This window comes from Melospiza melodia, chromosome 5 (genome assembly GCF_035770615.1).
Source record: "Melospiza melodia melodia isolate bMelMel2 chromosome 5, bMelMel2.pri, whole genome shotgun sequence".
Taxonomy (NCBI): domain Eukaryota; kingdom Metazoa; phylum Chordata; class Aves; order Passeriformes; family Passerellidae; genus Melospiza; species Melospiza melodia.
Window position 1 is genome coordinate 7,896,367 of NC_086198.1, and position 15,181 is coordinate 7,911,547.

Below are 15,181 nucleotides of genomic sequence, written 5' to 3' on the forward strand. Positions count from 1 at the left end.
GCATGGCACAGCCACAGAGCATGGCACAGCCTCAGCGCATGGCACAGCCACAGAGCATGGCACAGCCTCAGCGCATGGCACAGCCACAGAGCATGGCACAGCCACAGTGCATGGCACAGCCACAGAGCATGGCACAGCCACAGAGCATGGCACAGCCACAGAGCATGGCACAGCCACAGCCACAGAGCATGGCACAGCCACAGCGCATGGCACAGCCACAGAGCATGGCACAGCTACAGCGCATGGCACAGCCACAGTGCATGGCACAGCCACAGAGCATGGCACAGCCACAGTGCATGGCACAGCCACAGCACATGGCACAGCCACAGCGCATGGCACAGCCACAGCACATGGCACAGCCACAGAGCATGGCACAGCCACAGCACATGGCACAGCCACAGTGCATGGCACAGCCACAGAGCATGGCACAGCCACAGTGCATGGCACAGCCACAGCACATGGCACAGCCACAGTGCATGGCACAGCTACAGCACATGGCACAGCCACAGTGCATGGCACAGCCACAGAGCATGGCACAGCCACAGCACATGGCACAGCCACAGCACATGGCACAGCCACAGAGCATGGCACAGCCACAGAGCATGGCACAGCCACAGAGCATGGCACAGCCTCAGCGCATGGTACAGCCACAGCACATGGCACAGCCACAGCACATGGCACAGCCTCAGCACATGGCACAGCCACAGTGCATGGCACAGCCACAGTGCATGGCACAGCTACAGCACATGGCACAGCCACAGAGCATGGCACAGCCACAGTGCATGGCACAGCCACAGCACATGGCACAGCCACAGCACATGGCACAGCCACAGAGCATGGCACAGCCTCAGCGCATGGCACAGCCACAGAGCATGGCACAGCCTCAGCACATGGCACAGCCACAGTGCATGGCACAGCCTCAGCACATGGCACAGCCACAGCACATGGCACAGCCACCTCTGCCCCGGGGCCACCAGCACGCACAGGGTCTGCAGCCCTGAGGCCCCTGGGAGAGGTTTCATTGCTCTGCCCGTGTCAGATATCAGAGCACAACCTTGTATTTAACATGAGTGCTAGGCTTCTGGACTTCATCTCCTAATGAGGCACAGGCTGGCCTTGGGGGACACCGAGGCATCACGTGTCCTGAGCGCTAGCTTGCAACCAGCAGCACTTCCTATGGGGAAGGCATGGGCCAGGAGTCTGCAGGAGGTGACACTAGCTCTGGCCGCAGCAATCAAACATCAAAATGTCAGATACAGCAAGTTTGGACTTCTTTTGGTTCTGTTTGGTTGGACTGGATTTTGTTCAGACGTGATTGATTCGTGGTCACTGCCTGCATCTCCATGATCGCCCCTTCAGCTGTGGAGCATGGCTTGCACCTACTTCAAGCATAATGCAAAATCTCATGTAAGCTTTTCATACAGAAGCTTCATCTGAATTAAACACGGCAGACCAGAGGGTATGCAGTATGCATCCTTGTTTCTCTTAGTAGACTGAAAAGAGAACTACAAAGAAAAAAAAGGAGGGGAAAGGGAAAAAAAAGAGAGACAAATTTTTGAAAATATCTGGAAATATAAAGCAAGAAGTCAAATTCCAAAACCTCACAGGAAGCCAAATTTTCCAGGCACAAGAGAAGTGACATTGTCCAAACAAAACCCTTACCCAGCATGGAAATGTGATGAAGAGTAAGGCTGGTATTTTCAGTAAAGCTATAGACATATATGTAAATACAATCAAATTGGGAACACATTCTAGGGATTAAAGAGATCTGTGTAGCACTAGAGGAAAGGAGCAGCAGATGTAACTGCTAACAACAAAAGAAGTGATTTCTGGCCAAAGCTCAAGATTTTCTTGCACCCAAGCCCATTGTTGCAAATGAATCTGGACACAGTAAATAATTTGTAGTGACTTGTAGATCCAACTTCTTTTTGTTTTTATTTGTGAACTAGCTACCATTTACCAACATGCTGACTTTTATAAATGAGCTTCTTCAGAGCTGTTCAGCAAACATGTAATGCAGATGGATTCCTATTTAGGCAGTGGCACTGCTCCCTTAAATTGAGCTGCTGCAGTGGCTGTGAGGGGGGCAGTGACCAACAAGCACTGATGACTGAAGATGAACAAAAAGATCTGTGTCCTGAACAGCAGATTGCCAGCAGCAGAGAAGCATGATGCTGATGTTCAGGCTTTAAAGAGGTCCCAGGCATCATGATTCATTAGCCTTTCTTGATGAAGGAGGGAGGTACCTGATGGAAGGGTACACTTAGGGGAGTAATGACCCACTTAGTGGGAAACAAGGCCCTTCAGGATAATCCAAATCTGATTTCAATTTCTTGGTGTCTATAGGGAGACGTCTCTGGACATCTTAACAGTAGGTATTAAGCAAGCTATCAAAACTGGACTGTACAATTAGGGGATTTTTCCAGGTCAAGATATGCGCTAAATAAGTCACCTCAATTTCCACACATAGTTGAGAGCATCCTGAACACACAAGAGGAGTGCTCAGCCAAAATTAAACTGGAAATAAGACCCACCTTGACAAGCCTCTTACTTTTTCTGGTCACCTAAAAAATATCAACAGTATAACATTATCAATTTAACACTCCTGTCTGTGTGTTGTGCAGACCTGAATCCTGATGAGATAGGAAAGCCCATAGAAATGTTTTATTCAGTGTTCACATATACTTCCCAGGCTTTCACAGCAAAGAATGTAGTTTGACAGCCTATAAGTAAATAAATATTAGGAAATCAAATGCAGATGACAAGGCCTTACTGCCTGCAACAAGAGGATTCTTGTCTCATTCAGTGGTGCAGTGAAAGACAGAAAGGGCTACCATGTGGTTTCAGTAGGAGGCAAAGAAGTAAGCATCTTTTGACCATTATTATCATTTTTAAGGGGCTGACAGCAGCAGATCTTCTAGATCTGGAAGGAAAGGAGCTATAGGGTGGTAACAAAGTGGAATTTCTCTGTTTCCCAAGATGTTCCAAGCTGATGCTGTAACAGAACAAAGCCATGTGCAGGGTCTGCCCTGTGCTGGGTGTCACTCTGGCAGCCTGGCCACTCGGTGCTGTCCCAGCCCTATGAGATCACCACCATGGGGACTTGGGCCCACCACCCCATGGCTCACCATCTTTACATTGAGGATGGCAGTAGATTAAGCAATGAAAAAGTAAGACAAATTTTTCTATTTATTATTCAGACTGAATAATAAATTGGCACACAACAGCTTTATTTTTGCAAGATCCTGTTCTGTCAAACAAAAAGCTTATATATAAGCTGAAGCAACATATATATATGTATATATATATATATATATATATATATATATATATATATATTTGCGCTGCTTTTTTTAAAAAGTCTTAAAGTCTGGGTTCAAGCATTGCTGTTGATGACCCAGCATGCTAAACACTTTTTAATATCTTATTACAAAAGCTTTTCAGCTTGTTTCAAAAAAAAAAGAAAATCTAGTTTAATATAAGAAGCCTGTAAAATTGCCAACTATAAAAGAACATCATACTCACTCTTTATTTTTTTAAATTATTTGAAATGCTTCTGAATTCCCAACATACTTATTGAGATCCAAGGTTATGATCTAAGAGAAAAGATATGTTCATTTAATTAAAGTAGCCTTTTACATTTTTAAAAAGTTACTTTTGAAACATTCATATTGCCATTTATGAGCTTTGGGAGTACCAGAGGCTCTGGGGAGAGCTAATGACATACAGATAGCCATGTGTTGCTCTCACCTCCACTGTTTCCCTGGGACTGATTCTTTGCTGCTTGTGCCATGTGCAAAGCAGTAATAATCTATGTCTGTTTTATGAAGCTGTCCAATCTTTGATTGCAAAGCACTTGATGTCGTGTTGCAGATGGGAAATGGAGGCACAAACGGTGAGCTGATTCATCCCATGGGTCAAGCTGGAGCCTAGTGGCAAAGCTTGGCTTGAGCAGTATCCTGCTGAGTGACCTGTGCTGGGACCAAAAGCCTGCCATCTGACATTGCTGACTCCTCCACAACCCCTTGCTACTGCAAAAGCAAAGGATGGAGAAACACGTTGGTTGGTTTCAGTGATTTATACTGCATCAAAAAGAAAGTCAGCCCCAGAGCGTGGTCAGCATAATTAAAGGAGAACAATGAGAGACCAACTGGTATTTAGTGAGAGATCAGATTGGCAGTTTCAGCTCAGCTTCAAATAGACAAGTGTCCTCAGAGCAGCACTCTGGTCACTCTTGGGGAACTGTACAAATGCAGCCACAGCACCAAGCAGCCACACAGCCCCATCAGCACTGAGTGCTCTTCCCTGGAATTCCATCTGATACCTACTACCTCGTCAGAGTACATGGAAACCTGAATACAAAATCCCAAACTGCACAACAAAACGGAGAAATTCATATAAAGGGATCTCTGGCTCTCACCAGACAAATGGTGGAACAGTTTGATTTTCTTCCCTGCCTCAAAAGTGAAACCATGCTGACCTCCTTCAGAGTCACAGATGTACTCACAAGGTCTAGCTCCGTGCCTAATTGCCAGAATGCTGGAATGATGGAGCCTATTTTTAAATAACTTCCCTTCCATCTTTGAAATCAAAGAGGGAATATGTGATGTAAAGAGCAGCCTAGGTTCAGATAAAGTTTTAAAACTTATAGGAAGGAAGTAAAGCACAAGTAAAGGAAGAGAAGGATGGCCTAGGAGCCAAGATAAGGCTCATAAATTCCCCAGGCTAAAGGGCAGAGGAGATGCCAGAGTGTCATTCTTGTTCATGCTCTGGGTCACTAAGTTTTGCCCTATCAGGCTACATTGAACTCAGACTGACTATGGCATAATTTGGATTGATCCCCATTTTATTTTGTCTCAGTCTCAGTGAAAAACTAGCCAAATCCTCATTGCATTGAAAGAAAATTTTCAGGAATGGGGGTGGAAATACAGTGAAAGTAAACAAAAAAACTTTCACTGGAACTGTCTGGGATGAGAACCACATCAGGGTCAAAGCTGGAGGATCAAAGACTGTATCTAGGGTGTCTTGTTCTCTAGAGGCTTGACCCACGCAGGGCTGTGACAGCTGGAGCAGACACATCCTCCCTCCCCGTGCAGGGAGATCAGCACACCTGGGCCATGCAGCAGCATGGATGCAGGGATGCAGGCTCCCCGTGCAGGGGACCAAGGTGCAGGCTGTGGGCAGCGTGTGCAGAGCCACAGGCACAGAGCTGCCTTTGCTCCTCACACCTGAGCTGCGCCGCCACCCCCAGGAGGAGCCTCTCCTCCAAAAAGGCTGGGTTTGTAGCAGATTAATCTTTTTGGCTGTGGGGCACCCCAAATTTCACATCTTCAAATTCCAGGAGTTCTCTTCGTGCTTCCATGGTCTGCTACAACACGGCGCTGGTGAGGAAAAAGCAAAACCAAGGCAGAAGCCCTCCTCAACCCATTATTTCTCTCTATGACTGCTAACATTGCAAGAGTTTGCAGGGAAAAAGCAAGGAATGTATCAGATGGAGGCCAAACATCAAGGTTAGGCTGAAAAGTTAGACAGCCTTTGACTGTAAACTGGTTTGCTTTCTCTCTACATGCTCTCTCCTTCTATTCTAAATGCAGCACCTGGTGCAAGCCTGGCGTGCAGATGGCCCTGCCACGGTGCACACAGTATGCAGCCCTCCCAATCTGGCAGGCAGCTGTTTCACTTTCTTTTTGCCAGGCAGCCAGCTCAGGATTGTTTTTACTTTTCTTTCCCCTTTTTTGCTCCCTCTGTACTCAGTCTTACCCTCCGCGATGTAAATTGGAAGAGCAGATGTATAATCTGGGAAATTTTCCACATCCATCTTTTAAATAGGAAGGTGGATAAGCTAACTCAGCTCTTTAAGGCCCCATTTCGGAAAAAGCACTTTAGGCACATGCTTAAGTCCTGTTGATTTAGGAAAGGCAAAAAAGGCTAGTGATTTCATAGGTCTTAAACACATGCTTATGTGTCCTTCCTGAAGAGCAATATGCACCTGAACAGCGGCCCAATTATGCCAGTGCAAAAGGCACAAAAACAAGTGTTCACTGTAAAATACACAAGCCAAGTAATGTCCTAGTTTAGCTCTTTACAATGGTAACAGTTTCATTGACTTTTTGAGGTCAAAGAAATGTGCTGACTCCAGAGTCTTGTTAGTTTTGAGGAGCTCAAAGTTATAAGAAAATATTTAAATCCTGCTCGCCCCCAAATCCTTCAAACCTCTCCTATGCCAATAAACTCTTGCTACCCTTATCCCTCAATAAAACTTTATCAGTATTACTGGACCAGGCGCATTCAGATTTTAGGAAGGAGAAAATGAAAGTAGATAAAGATTCCTCACTAGGGATGCTTTCCCCCAGATGCTGAGATGAAATCTTTGCCTCAGCTGCTACAATACCACAGAGACATGTGGTACAGCACAGGCAATTTCTCTGGCCAGTCAACCAGGCTTGGAAATGGGCAACAAACTGGTGTGAGCTGCTCCCTGGAGGACTGAGTGAGCTGCATGCAAAGCAATGGTTGTCCTCTCCCACACATATTTTTGCACATTTTTCCCTCCCTCCCTCCATCCCAGCCCCTGCATACAGTCTTGCAGTCCTCTCCCCAGCAAACCCATTCCTACTGTTCCTCTGCACCAACAGAGGAAGAGATCCTTTTTCTCTGGTGTCACCCTGAGAGGCTGGGCTCACCTTTCTGCCCCCAGCTATCTCTGCTCACAGCTTCTCATCCTATTATCAATGACCAAGAGCACCCTGCAGGCTGCCCTGCCTGGAAACACCTCTCGGTGCCCCACAGGGAATGCAAGGTGGGCGAGTGCCCGATCCCAAGGCCCTCTTGCCAGGCTCCCCCAGCCCTGTCACTGGCTGTCTCCTCTGCCCTGCTGCCTCGGTGGCACAGGATGAGCCACCCTGCAGTGCCCCATCCCAAGGCCCTCTCCCCAGGCTCCCCCAGCCCTGTCTCTGTCTGTCTCCTTTGCTCTGCTGCCCACTGAGCTCCAGGTCAGCTCTGGTGGCACAGGGTGAGCCCTGCATCTGCACCAGCTGCTCTTGGTGACACAGGCAGAAATCTCACCTGGGTATTCCTGATGTGGTGTCCCCAAATGCCTGGCAAACAAAGCAAAGAAGAGGAGCAGAGCTGGCTCCTGTGAAGCACAGCTAACTCCTGGGCAATCACTGCTGCCATTTTCAGGACCCTCTCTCCAGGGAAGCAGACTTCCAGCCTTCGTGAGAGTTGTGCCACAGATCAACAGAGATGCAAGTAAAGAGATTTGGTTTCTGTCAGAAGCCTTTTGGCTCATGATTTCTGCCAAGAGGTTGCTGTGCAGGTTTCTGTTTGACTTTTCCTTGTTTTATACTGTCTTTCAGGAAGATGTGAGGAGAGCAGAGAGCCAAGGCTCTCCTGCACAGTCCTGATGCACTGAACACAGATATCAATAGGCACAAGTCAAACCAGGGTAGGAGGAAGAAATTTGGCTGGAGAAATTAGTTCTGAGGCAGTTTTACTTTGGTTTTTTTCCCCTTAATCATAGTCTGTGGCAGATTATTAGAGATCATCTTTCACTGCAGCTGCCTATATTGTACTTGACCTATGCAGTAAGAATTTGGTCCCCAGGCCTGGAAGTCAGGCACCCTTGCCTAGCTCTGATTTCTCTTAAACAATTTTAATTAAACAAGGAAAGAAAAAAAGTGAACTGACAGTTTTGAATAATGAAGTGGAAATGGGTTATGAATACAATAAGAACTAATTAAACCGTGACGGTAGGAATATGTTGATTTTTTTTTGTCAGACTTTTAAATGAAATACATGTGCATTTAGGAGGGATTTAAATCTGCTACACACACTTTCCTTTGCAGCACAACTCATGACAGCTGTTAGTCACATCACTTGATGCACTACTGGCTTCAGACACCAGTGGACAGAGCAGGATAGGAACCTGTATGGGAGGAATCTTCCACAGGAATCATTAGTAAGTTTTTAGTAAGTTTTACCTTCTGTCAGAGATGTGCTTGCACATGTGTGCACTGAATCTGTGGCACAGCAAGTACCATAAAGCCAAATCATTCCCAAATGCTAAGATGCTTCAGCCTGTTCTAATAAAAATATCTGTATTTCCCTGGCATGTTACTACTGAAGATGTGCAAATAACAATAGCAATGTATTGCACCGCAACAAAAATGAAATCACTGGCAAGGGACCGTCCCACAGACCACCTGCAGATTATATATCATTTCTTTTCAGAAAAGTTGGAGCAGAGGGGAAAAGGGATTATTTAATTCCACAGAAACTGAGGGCAGCAAGCTGAAAATGATACAGGAAATATTCATTCCTCATTCCCAAAGGGAGGAGCAAGGGCCAGCTCAGAAAATTAAAAGGCTTTACTGAAGATTTTCCTGGAAGAATTCCTCCACAGTCTCCTTAGTGCTGGTTTTGAGGCAAAGAACAGTAGGAGCACTGAAATAAGTGACCAAGACAGTAGCTGACCAAGTAGCCTCTGCCTCCCCTACCCAGCACTGTGAATTCCATCCTGTGTGAATCTGCACTCACAGACTCCCACTCACGTGTACATGGATGGCTGAGCATGGCCAAAATATTCCCAAGTACTGGCTGCCTGCCTCCCAGCTTGAGACTGACTCCAGACTTCCCAGATTCTTCAAAGCATCCCTCCAATTCCCTCACTCTGTGCTTGCTGCTTGTCCACACTGTGTTCGAGTTTATCATCTCCAGCAGAAAACGTCACTGAGCTAGAAGGCCTGGTAACACCCAAATAAACCATCCTTTTCCATTTGTCTTATGGAGAGGATTGTGTGGTGTGGTTGCTGTGGACACTGTCAGGGGCCAGCAGTATATCTGAGAATGAATCACTTCATGCATTCCTTGCTTCTTACACATTTCTCTAAATAAGCACCAAGGACACGGGAGGCAGAGGTAGGGGATCTGTGACCTGAGCCACCTCGATGAGAGCAGTGGGCTGAACCTGATCCCTGGCAAGTGCCTTGGAGCCTCTGCTCCAATCTTGTCCCTGCACCTTTGCTCAGAGGGATCCACATCCGAGAAGAAACCTTGGAAGGCCTTTTGATAACTTGCATTCAGAGTTCCATGAAATAATTTGGCCCATCGATGCAAAAAATGTCTTTTTCCTCAAAATGGAAGGGCTGTATTTTCATGGAGCTCACTTGTGCACAGAAAGTCTCATTTATGAACCTACTACATGCAGTGAAAATGTGCCCTTTTTGTGAATAAAGCTCCAACTGTCTGCTAACAGTGCTAACACACTGACATCATTCTGCAAACATTTTCACGTAATACAGTCTCTGACAAGCTTTGTTTCCACTCGGGTCAAATTACTTGGAAAAATCACACTTTTCCCATTAAAGAATCATTTTCTCTTTAAGCAGTTTCCAGTGTACTCCACCCCACCAACTTCCAGTTGGAGCTGGCTCACTTTTCTTGGCCCAGCCCAATGGCCAGAGCCCAGGCAGTTCTCAGTGCCAGGTCAGGTGGGAGCCAGGCAGATGCACTCTGTTCAAACATTAATCAAGATTACAATTGCTTAAACATTTTCAATTCCAACCACAGTCTCCAGCCAACAGAGGTCAGAAAGCTCTGCACCTTGGTGAACAAGTAATTTGTGGAGACTTACAAAGCAACACTTTTACTTCCTGCATTTACTCAGATATTTAAAATCAGGTGAGTCTTGCAAAAGGGTTATTTGAACAAGTAAAACCATCCTAAGATACCAAGTAAGGTCCATCTTTGCTGGTACACTCTAGGTACTTCATATTTTCTAACAGCACAAATTCACTTCACAGAGACCAGTTTGTGACACAAATAAACCAAGAGGAACAATTTTGCCTCCAGTAGAAAGTTGTCACAAATATAAGTGGACTGGCAGTGGAGGCTTGATGCGTGCTTTAAAGATGAAGAGTTAAGCTAACTTGTTGCCATGTAAATGATCCATTGGCATATTTTCAGAAAGAGTGAAAGCTCTTTTTTTGTGGCTGCGTGTTGAACTGCACACTAGGCTGCAAAATGGAGCTACAGGAACAAATCAGCTTATTTCTGTACATGTCTGCTTGAGAGTAGCTAGAAATTCAGAGCTGGAAATCAAGTTCAATTCTCATTTTGATCAAGTCTGTCCAAATTTTGGGAAGGCAACTTGGCCAAAAACATCTCTGCTCAAAAAAATTCTGTGGGTAAGAAATTACTCTTTGTACATTATCTTCTCTGCAGGAGAAAACTTGGTTTCAAAAATTTTGGCTTGATTATTTTTGGTGTAGCTAATGACCTCTGCATCACTTCCTCTCTGAGATTTTCAAATTTTCACTCTGACACCTTTATACTTGATTCACTTCCTGAATTACTGAATAATGCTAAAGTCTTCTGCAAGTGAAAAGGCAAAGTTTAAAAACCGTCCACATGCAAATGTGTGTCTTTCAAAAAGCTGCAAATGTGGACACATCAGTCTCACAAAGATATATTTTGCTCCTAGAAATAATTTACTTCTATTAACTGTTGCAATCTGAAAGATTTTTTTTAACACCACAATACAATACATATTTTCATAGGGGTTTTGCCAGCTTAAAAATTTATTTATTTGTATTACTTTTGTAGAAAGCAAGTAATTTTGCTCTCCCCACTCTACAGATGGGAAAATGCAGCTCAGATACTGTGAAGTGGTCATGCACTGGACAGATGGTGAGGCAGGGAGAGAACTCCTGCCTTCAGAAGCTGAGTATGATGCTTCAACATAAACCAAGTAAAATTGTTCTGCCTAATATTTTTATAGGTCTGATGTCAATGTGAATGGAGTTGAGATCCCTTATAAATAATTTCTGTAGTCCATGCATCCTATCAAGTGGGAAGAAACACCAAGTCATAAAATTCTTCAAGCAAGAAAAATTGCACTGTAGTAAGAGCTATACACAATTCTAACAATTTTGTTTTTACTTTGTCTCCATTCCTTTCTGCACAATATTTGTATTTGCATTGCTACTCATATATCATTCTTCTAAATATCCTTTGGGTGAATAGGTATGTACTTTCTCTGTTTGTTTCTGTTACCAATGCGTAGAAGTTAGAATGTTCTCCTTTACCTAGAAAAAAATATTGTTATAGGTTGCTTCTATGCAAAGGTTGTTACTATGCTAAACCACATTTTATTTCAATAAAAATTGTCTATAAAGATGGATGCAATGCTTGCTGCATAGACACATAACTTGCTTCCCTTAAGGAAAAACAGAAGTCCCACAGCAGGGATGAATGGCATAGATACTGCCCAGAAGCACAGGTGAAAGAACCAGAACCATCCCTTATTTATTTGTAATGAAAGAATCAATGCAACGTTTTAAAAATTATTTTTAAAAAATGATTTGGGTTACACAGAGGCTGGTGGATAGGAAGAGAAGAAAGAGAGGTGGTAGAGAACAAGGGAGGAAAGTGGGAAGGGAGGAAAGAGGGAAGGAGGAAGGAGGGAAAAAGGAGGAAGGAAAGAGAGAAGGGTTTGAAGTTAGCCACTACATCTGATCAAGGGGCTGGCTTTCTGGGATGCACAGCAGAGATCTAAGGAGACATGAGGAATGTGGCTTTGCTGTGGTGTTAAATGGCTTCCAGAACTGACCCTTGTCAAGCAGCCACAAGCATGGGCAGAGCCGGCGTGCAGCTTCCTGCACACAGCTATGGAAACAGGCTGTGAGAGCTCTGGGCTGGAAATGAAAAGCTCCTTGGGGCTGTCTAGCTGCCTTGTCATGGATGGCCATTTGATCTTGCATTTTCAGCCTATATCCAGGCTTGCACTGAATCACATTGCTTTGCAGACAATCAGAGATACTCACATGGTGCTTTGCTAGCACACATTGGGAAGTCTTTAGTTAAGCAGCCCTGTTTAAACTGAGCAGCTGCTTCAGGATTAAATTCCCCATGGATTCCGTACCCTTCAGTGTTATTATAAGCATTTATGTTCAGCACAGCAAGACAGGAAAAAAAAAAGCACATGCAGATAAAGGTAATCAAATAAAGGCCCTTCCTCTTTGGATGAAAATCTCTGTCATCCATTTGTTTGAGACCTTTTGAGAGAAATTAACAATCCCTTAAAAGTGAATATTTCTTTCAAATTGCTCTAAAGGGACTATAAAAGAATAATTCAGATCTAGAAATTTACATTATAGTGTCTATCACTGAATCAGTCTTAACAGAGGTAGCAAAGGTTGTGCTGATAATATCCTTTCTTGACTTAGCTGAGGAGATGTTAGTTAATGTCTTTAGGGTTCTGGCTCCTTAAGCTTGCCCTTAGCATGCTTATCATCCCCTAGCAGCAGGGAGTTCCGCTCAGAAATTCAGAAGCCTTTGCAGCAGCTTGTTTTTTCCAAATGTCCTGGTGTGAGCATGGGGTCTGGAAGTGGGCAATACAGTCTGGTGTACCTGCAGCCTGACAGGGCCCACCCTCTTACAAGGATCCCCAAACTCCAGGCTAATGGGACACTCACCCAACTCTCAGCTAAAACCCATCTGTTCTGCAGTTTGGGACACCAAACTTCTGCCCAAAGTGACAGGAGTGTGCTGGCACCATCAGTCTGGTGGTAACCAAGGGGAAAGGCAGGTTCCTATCCAATGTAAATAAATCCATATGCATTGTCACGGGGGGAAGGGATCAGTTTCCTCTCTTCCTCAACCCACAGCTGGACTAAAAATTAAGTTCCCATTTGCCTTTTCTCCCCAAGTCTCCTTGATGTGCTTGACATGCTTGGCTGCCCCCCTTCTCTGGCTTGGGTTCCTTGCCCGCAGACAGGATGGGCATTGGGGCACCCAGCAGCACAGAGACTGGGATGGCTCCTCCCTGCCTGCCTGCCTGAGCCCCATGGCAGGGTGAGAATCAGGGGCTCAAATAGGAGTTCTAGCCTGGGCCACGGTCTGAGCCAAAAGCAAACCAACACAAAATGTCTCTGGGACATATATTTCCATGTGCTGCTGACACCCCTAGAGGATTTGAACCCTGGAGATGCAGCCAAGCTCCAAGGGCCACAGTCTGTCCTTTGGCTGGCTGGGCTTGGCAGCAGCCCTGCAGGGCCACACGTGCACAAGTACACTACCCAGCCTCAGAAATGTTTGGTTGGCTCTGTACCCTGCCAACTTTTGCTTTCAGACCCAGCTCCATCTTCCAGCAGAGGCATATACAGCATCTTTTCTGCTCTCAAGGGACATAATGTATGGGTGCTCTTTCTTATCTTTCTTACCTGCTGTTGTGGGTACCAAAAAGCCCATTCTTAGCCCTAAGCAAAATCTCCTGGCAATGCTCACAGGCTGGCTGGAGCATTTGTGTCACAGACTTGTTTCACCTATGGCTGCAGGACACACCACAAAGTCCCCTGGGCTGTGTCAGGCTCAGGTGGTCCACTTCTAGTGAGGCTGCACCCCAAATGCACCCAGTTCAGTCAGCCCCAGATTGTGCTGTGCTCAGGAGTATGAGTCTTAACTGAGTGTGCCCTCAGCAGACACCAGAGTTAAAGGCATCCTCTCACCTCTGTACTGCAACCCTTCCAATATTTTAAGAAGAAACAGAAATCCTTTCTTGGTAAAGAGCCCCAAAAAGGTGTGCAACATGATATGGTCCCATGTGAACAGGATTTCCTGCCTGACATCTGAACATTGCTTAAGAATTATTTAGCCTATTTTTCCTTCTAGCATGTAACATGAAGTTTTCCATTTGTTACTACTTACAAACAAGTATCATGACTAATTTGACAAATAACTCCAGATTGAATACCTCTGCTGGAATGTTTCTTTAAAGCCTACATCATTCTGGACTAGTTGTTGGAGAAGGAGAAACAACCTCCTTGACAACAGATAGAAAGGAGCTCTTAGTTCTCATTAGGAATTAAATAGATTTCTTCTGTACCTGTATCATGGTTTAATCCTGGCTGGCAACAAAGCCACTTGCCCACTCCCACCCCTGCTGGAATAGGGGAGAGGTGAGAAGGATAAAAGTGATAAAACATTTGGGTTGAGATAAAGACAGTTTAATAAATAAAGCAAAAGCTGTGCAGGCAAGCAAAGCCAAACAAGGAATTTATTCACTCCTTCCCATGGGCAGGCAGGTGTTCAGCTCTGTCCAGCAAAGCCAGGCCCCATCACATGTAACAGTGGTTTGGGAAGACAAATGCAGCCACTGCAAATGTCCCTCCCTTCCTCCTTCCCACAGCTTCGTCTGCTGAGGCACTGCATGGTCTGGAATATCCTTTGGTCAGTGGGGATCAGCTGTTCCAGCCGTGCCCCCTCCCATGTCCTTGTGCATCCCCAACCTTCTCACTGTCATGGTGTGCTGAGGAGCAGAAAAGGCCTTGACTGTGCAAGCCCTGCTCAACAATAACTAAAACATTGCTGTTATCAATGCTCTTTCCAGGAAAAATCCTAAACATAGCCCTATACTAGCTACCATGAAGAAAATTAACTCTGTCCCAGCCAAAAGCAGCACAACCCGTGCCCCCAAAGTTGGTTATATACATGGGCGAAATTTTGCCCCCACAGATCAGAGAGATCAGTGGGAATTCCAGTTGCCAAAGTGAAAGGGTTGAGAATCAACCCAAGGTGAGAATTATGTTTTTCCAGGGGAATTATAAATTACCAATGGAAGAAAGCAAGCCTGAGATTTGTCTTTGAACAGAGACTTTCCTGAAGAAAATTCTCTTAATTTTCCTTTAACTATGTATATCAATAATGAATACAAGACTAGCAGTCTAGTCCCATGATACTGAATAAATTACTACCCACTGGATCATAAATCAAGTGTTTGCATAATTTGGCTATTTACAAATCAAGTCTCAGTCCAGAAACCGCTTTTTCCCAATGCAGTCATTGTAGTTAAGAGAATACTTGGAAAACACACAAGATCTCATCTATTTATCAGTTTCTTTTCAAACAGCTGTTCATATCTGTAGTAAAAGGGAAGATGCAAAATGTTCTTGGACTGTATTCAAAATATGAAAATTATCATAGTAACAGTGGGAACAACAAAAGCCTCATGAAGGCGATCCAGCTTTCTTTTCAGTGGCTCTCAGGACACAGATGCCTTTGAAACAGAGGCTCCCAGGAGGATGTGTTGGTAGCCCAAAACCAGAGCAGCTTTTCCTGCCCAGGGAATGGCTGCATATGGGGCAGCCAGCACATCTGATGGCTTGTGCCCAGCTCTGTCCTC